Source organism: Oryx dammah, unplaced genomic scaffold (assembly GCF_014754425.2).
Source record: "Oryx dammah isolate SB20612 unplaced genomic scaffold, SCBI_Odam_1.1 HiC_scaffold_11229, whole genome shotgun sequence".
Taxonomy (NCBI): domain Eukaryota; kingdom Metazoa; phylum Chordata; class Mammalia; order Artiodactyla; family Bovidae; genus Oryx; species Oryx dammah.
In genome coordinates, this window is record NW_024080622.1 from 3,362,669 (window position 1) to 3,369,857 (window position 7,189).

The 7,189-nt window shown below is 41.0% G+C and overlaps 1 pseudogene; it reads right to left on the reverse strand.

Moving 5' to 3' along the window:
- Nucleotides 1-525: 525 nt before the first annotated feature.
- Nucleotides 526-6,341, reverse strand: LOC120861131 (annotated as a pseudogene).
- Nucleotides 6,342-7,189: the final 848 nt, after the last annotated feature.

A 7,189-nucleotide genomic window follows, 5' to 3' on the forward strand; every position in this document is an offset into this window, starting at 1 on the left:
GTCCATCTCTAACTAGATTATAAGCTCCAAAGATACAGAATAGGTGTTTTTGCTTATTTCAGCAGCTAGCATAATATTTTATAGCTATTTATTTCATGAATACTATGATAAGCTATTGAGCCACAGTGCTATATAAAGCAAAATAATGAGAAAACAGCATTCGGTGACTATTTGATGTTTTTATCATTCTTTTCATTACTATCCTGCTAAGTTCAGTTTACAACTAAAAAGGTAAACATAAACATTATTATGCAGTTAACTTATTGAACATTACCTATAGAATATATATGTACCTGTATTTCATGTAAGAAAAAAAATGATTTCTCAGTATTTATGTGACAATTGCTCCAGGTAGGAATAATAATTAACAGAAGTACAACTCTATTTTCAGGCCAATCATGCATCTTTAGATCAGCGCATTCATGGGACATTGGCTCTTAATTCTTAAATTTGCAATCAGAATGTTTTCAAAAATAAATGTTATGAAATTAATAAGAAGCCAGAATGAATTCTTAAGACAAATAGCTATGAAACCTGGACAGAAGACAGCAATAAGGCCTGCCTCTGATACTCAAGCTTTGATCCTGAATTAGTTAGCTTGGCCTGGCCAGGGGGCGGTTCCTTCAGAATCTTTATGACTGAATTTAAGTGAGTACGTGTTAACATTATCTTCTCTTTCAGGTCTGCAACCTTTTCTCATAGAGGGACATTGTAGATATCCATCTCAGATAAATTTGCTATGGATTTTGTTTTTAAGAGGTAAGGCAGAGGAACCAGAGATCAAATTGCCAACATCCCCTGAATCGTCAAAAAAGCAAAGGAGTTCCAGAAAAACATCTATTTCAGGTTTATCAGTCAGTTCATTTGCTCAGTCGGGTACGACTTTTTGTGACCCCGTGAACCACCACACACCAGGCCTCCCTGTCCATCACCAATTCCCAGAGTTTACCCAAACTCATGTCCATTGACTTGGTGATGCCATACAACCATCTCATCCTCTGTCATCCCCTTCTCCTCCTGCCCTCAATCTTTTCCAACATCAGGGTCTTTTCAAATGAGTCAGCTCTTCTCATCAGGTGGCCAAAGTATTGGAGTTTCAGCGTCAACATCAGTCTTTCCAATGAACACCCAGGACTGATCTCCTTTAGGATGGACTGGTTGGATCCCCTTGCAGTCCAAGGGACTCTCAAGAGTCTTCTCCAACACCACAGTTTAAAAGCCTCAATTCTTCTAGCTACCTTTATAGTCCAACTCTCACATCCATATATGACTATTGGAAAAACCATAGCCTTGACAAGACAGACCTTTGTTGACAAACTAATGTCTCTGCTTTTTAATATGCTGTCTAGGTTGGTCATAACTTTCCTTCCAAGGAGTAAGAGTCTTTTAATATCACAGCTGCAGTCACCATCTGCAATGATTTTGGAGCCCATATGCAGATGGTGTCATCTGTACATCTGAGGTTATTGATATTTCTCCCAGCAATCTTGATTCCAGCTTGTGCTTCTTCCAGCCCAGTGGTTCTCATGATGTACTCTGCCTATAAGTTAAATAAGCACTCAATATGCCAGAAAATTTGGAAAACAGCAGTGGCCACAGGACTGGAAAAGGTCAGTTTTCATTCAGCTTTATTGACTATGCCAAAACCTTTGACTGTGTGGATCACAATAAACTGTTGAAAATTGTGAAAGAGATGGGAATTCCAGACCACCTAACCTGCCTCTTGAGAAACCTATATGCAGGTCAGGAAGCAACAGTTAGAACTGGACATTGAACAACAGACTGGTTCCAAACAGGAAAAGGAGTAGGTCAAGGCTGTATATCGTCACCCTGCTTATTTAACTTATATGCAGAGTACATGATGAGAAATGCTGAGCTGGATGAAGCACAAGCTGGAATCAAGACTGCCAGGAGAAATATCAATAACCTCAGATATGCAGATGACACCATCGTTATGGCAGAAAATGAAGAACTAAAGAGCCTCCTGATGAAAGTGAAAGAGGAGAGTGAAAAAGTTGGCTTAAAGCTCAACATTTAGAAAACTTAAGATCATGGCATCCAGTCCCATCACTTCATGGTAAATAGATGGGGAAACAGTGGAAACGTTGGCTGACTTTAGTTTTTCGGGCTCCAAAATCACTGTAGATGGTGATGAAATTAAAAGATGCTTGCTCCTTGGAAGGAAAGATATGACTAACCTAGACAGCATATTAAAAAGCAGAGACATTAGTTTGTCAACGAAGGTCTGTCTAGTCAAGGCTATGGTTTTTCCAATAGTCATATATGGATATAAGAGTTGGACTATAAAGACAGCTAAGCACTGAAGATTTGATGCTTTTAAACTGTGGTAATGGAGAAGACTCTTGAGAGTCCCTTGGACTGCAAGGAGATCCAACCAGTCCATCCTAAAGGAGATCAGTCCTGGGTGTTCATTGGAAAGACTGATGCTAAAGCTGAAACTCCAATACTTTGGCCACCTCATGCAAAGAGTTGACTCACTGGAAAAGACCCTGATGCTGGGAGGGACTGGGGGCAGGAGGAGAAGGGGATGACAGAGGATGAGATGGCTGGATGGTATCACTGACTTAATGCACATGAATTTGGGTGAACTCTGGGAATTGGTGATTGATGGACAGGGAGGCCTGGCATGCTACGATTCATGGGGTCGCAAAGAGTCGGACACAACTGAGCTACTGAAATGAACTTAACTGAACTGACTGAAGGATAATCAATCCAGTAACACTAAAAAATGGAGCTATGTGCGTTATAGACAGTGCCAATATATCATTTCCCTGGAAGATAAAGATTTGTACAGAGTAGACTAGGTCAGATAACCTGGGATATACTGGGCTGCATCTAGTGGAAGTTCTAGCTTAAGTCTTACGTATGACTTTACTAATACTGCTGGCTATGTTATTTGTATTTTGCCTGTTTTACAAAATTGCTATTTCTTCAACTGCCAAATGTTTGACTGAGGCCTCTGATAAAATAATATATAGTTCCATATGAGATTGATGATGGTAACAATATAACTCTAGATATGGGAAGAAGCAACAAGAAAGAATGTTTTCCTGGACCAAGAGGCTAGTAAGATAGGTGAGCTGATGCATTTGACAAGACCCTAATGCTGGGAAAAATTGAGGGCAGGAGGAGAAGGTGATGATGGAGGATGAGATGGTTGGATGGCATCACCGACTCAATGGAGATGAGTTTGGGTAAACTCTGGGAGTTGGTGATGTACAGAGAGCCTGGTGTGGTGCTGTTCAGTTCAGTTCAGTCAATCAGTCGTGTCCGACTTTTGTGACTCCATGAATCACAGCACGCCAGGCCTCCATGTCCATCACCAACTCCCAGAGTTCACTCAGACTCACGTCCATTGAGTCAGTGATGCCATCCAGCCATCTCATCCTCTGTCGTCCTATTCTCCTCCTGCCCCCAATCCCTCCCAGCATCCGGGTCTTTTCCAATGAGTCAACTCTTTGCATGAGGTGGCTTAAGTACTGGAGTTTCAGCTTTAGCATCATTCCTTCCAAAGAAATCGCAGGGCTGATCTCCTTCAGAATGGACTGGTTGGATCTCCTTGCAGTCCAGGGGACTCTCAAGAGTCTTCTCCAACACCATAGTTCAAAAGCATCAATTCTTTGGTGCTCTGCCTTCTTCACAGTCCAACTCTCACATCCATACATGACCAATGGGAAAATCACAGCCTTGACTAGACGGACCTTAGTTGGCATAGTAATGTCTCTGCTTTTGAATATACTATCTAGGTTGGTCATAACTTTTCTTCCAAGGAGTAAGCGTCTTTTAACTTCATGGCTGTAGTCACCATCTGCAGTGATTTTGGAGCCTCCCAAAATAAAGTCGGACACTGTTTCCACTGTTTCCCCATCTATTTCCCATGAAGTGATGAGACCGGATGCTATGATCTTCGTTTTCTGAATGTTGAGCTTTAAGCCAACTTTTTCACTCTCCTCTTTCACTTTCATCAAGAGGCTTTTTAGCTCCTCTTCACTTTCTGCCATAAGGGTGGTGTCATCTGCATATCTGAGGTTAATGATATTTCTCTCGGCCATCTTGATTCCAGCTTGTGTTTCTTCCAGCCCAGCGTTTCTCATGATGTACTCTGCATAGAAGTTAAATAAGCAGGGTGACAATATACAGCCTTGACATACTCCTTTTCCTATTTGGAACCAGTCTGTTGTTCCATGTCCAGTTCGAACTGTTGCTTTCTCACGTGCATACAGATTTCTCAAGAGGCAGGTCAGGTGGTCTGGTATTCCCATCTCTTTTAGAATTTTCCACAGTTTATTGTGATCCACACAGTCAAAGGCTTTGACATAGTCAATAAAGCAGAAATAGATGTTTTTCTGGAACTCTCTTGCTTTTTCCATGATCCAGCAGATGTTGGCAATGTGATCTCTGGTTCCTCTGCCTTTTCTAAAACCAGCTTGAACATCAGGAAGCTCACAGTTCACGTAATGCTGAAGCCTGGCTTGGAGAATTTTAAGGATTACTTTACTAGCATGTGAGATGAGTGCAATTATGCGGTAGTTTGAGCATTCTTTGGCATTGCCTTTCTTTGAGATTGGAATGAAAACTGACCTTTTCCAGTCCTGTGGCCATTGCTGAGTTTTCCAAATGTGCTGGCATATTGAGTGCAGCACTTTCACAGCATCATCTTTCAGGATTTGAAACAGTTCAACTGGAATTCCATCACCTCCACTAGCTTTGTTCGTAGTGATGCTTTCTAAGGCCCACTTGACTTCACATTCCAGAATGTCTGGCTCTAGATGAGTGATCACACCATCATGATTATCTGGGTCTGAAGATCTTTTTTGTACAGTTCTTCTGTGTATTCTTGCCACCCCTTCTTAATATCTTCTGCTTCTGTTAGGTCCAGACCATTTCTGTCCTTTATCGAGCCCATCTTTGCATGAAATGTTTCCTTGGTATCTCTAATTGTCTTGAAGAGATCTCTAGTCTTTCCCATTCTTTGTTTTCCTCTATTTCTTTGCATTGATCGCTGAAGAAGGCTTTCTTATCTCTCCTTGCTATTCTTTGGAACTCTGCATTCAGATGCTTATATCTTTGCTTTTCTCCTTTGCTTTTCACCTGTCTTCTTTTCACAGCTATTTGTAAGCCCTCCCCAGACAGCCATTTTGCTTTTTTGCATTTCTTTTCCATGGGGATGATCTTGATCCCTGTCTCCCATACAATGTCATGAACCTCATTCCATAGTTCATCAGGCACTCTATCTATCAGATCTAAGCCCTTAAATCTATTTCTCACTTCCACTATATAATCATAAGGGGTTTGATTTAGGTCATACCTGAGTGGTCTAGCAGTTTTCCCTACTTTCTTCAATTTGAGTCTGAATTTAGTAATAAGGAGTTCATGATCTGAGCCACAGTCAGCTCCTGGTCTTGTTTTTGTTGACTGTATAGAGCTTCTCCATCTTTGGTTGCAAAGAATATAATCAATCTGATTTCGGTGTTGACCATCTGGTGATGTCCATGTGTAGAGTCTTCTCTTGTGTTGTTGGAAGAGGGTGTTTGCTATGACCAGTGCATTTTCTTGGCAAAACTCGGTTAGTCTTTGCCCTGCTTCATTCCGCATTCCAAGGCCAAATTTACTCCAGGTTTTTCTTGACTTCCTACTTTTGCATTCCAGTCCCCTATAATGAAAAGAACAGCTTTTTTGGGTGTTAGTTCTAAAAGGTCTTGTAGGTCTTCATAAAACCTTTCAACTTCAGCTTCTTCAGTGTTACTGGTTGGGGCATAGACTTGGATTACTATGATATTGAATGATTTGCCTTGGATATGAACAGAGATCATTCTGTTCACGGGGTCGCAAAGAGTCAGACACGACTGAGCGACTGAACTGAACTCAAGTAAAGCACGCCATTTTGTCACTGGAAAGGCAGAAGTGGCCTCTCAAGGCAGCCAGGGCAGCATGGATAGAATACAGGTGGAAACCAATGGGAATCTCACAGGCACTACAGAACAAAAGGTTAAGTGCTGCCTTTGAGTGACACTACATTATATGTGATACTGGAGAAGACCACAGCCCCAAGGGACTGTAACAGGTCCCAGGCGAGGTGAACAGAGTCAGTGAGCACAGCGTGCCTCTGCGTGCCCTGGAACACGTATTACCTCTAGGACTTCAGTCATTGCGGGGGATGGCAGCTCCTCCAGTCCCTGCCCTGTGGGGCCAAGCAGTGAAGACCCTTTCATCACCTGAAAAAAAGAAGGTTCATCAATCGTCTTAACAGCCCCATCACAGAAGTCACCCTGTGGCTGCTTTGCAGTTCCAGAGATATGCCTCCAAGGCCAAGCAGCCATCTTCCTGTGGTCGCTGATACCGTCCCTAATTAATCTTTATGTGCCTCCCAGCCGCTAAAGATAGGAACAGTCTGTTGATGGCTTTCCACTCCTAGTGTACATCCTGCTTTCAAGTTGTCTTTTGTTCCTTCTTGGATTCCTTCAGGAGTTACATGCTGAGTCATGTCCTCTCAGCAAAATTGCTTAATTCTTTTGCCAGGCCTTTTAATAGGCCTGTCTCCTACAAGGTTTAAGACTTAATCATTGGACCACCAGGGAAGTCCCAGCATATAACAATCTTATTTAAAGACAATTCTGAAGAAACTACAAATCTATTGGGACTAATAAATGAATTCAGCAATTTTGCAGAGATATAATATCAATATATAAAATAGTTGTATTTCTATAAGCTAGTAATACAATCCAAAAATAAAATTAAGAAAACAATTTCATTCACAAAGCATCAAAAAGAGTGAAATACTGAAACTTAACTGGATGGTTTATAGTCAAAAAACAAAATACCACTGAAAGAAATTAAAAGAATTGTTGGCTAAAGACAGTTCTTTCTCCTGTTGATTGCCTTGACACCTTTATTGAAAATGAATTGATCATAATTATATAGGTTATTTTTCAATCTATTCTATTTATGCCAGTACCACACAGTCTGATTACTGTAGTTTTGAAATAAGTTTTGAAATGGGGAAGTGTGAGTCCTCCAACTTGTCTTTTCCAAGATTGTTTTGGCTATTCAGGGCCCCCTTCAGTTCTATGTTAAAGAAAACTTGAAATTGAAAAGCTATCTGTGTTTATGAATTGATGATATGCACTCAAATCAATCAAAATTCCAATAGCCTTTTCTTTTCAGAAAT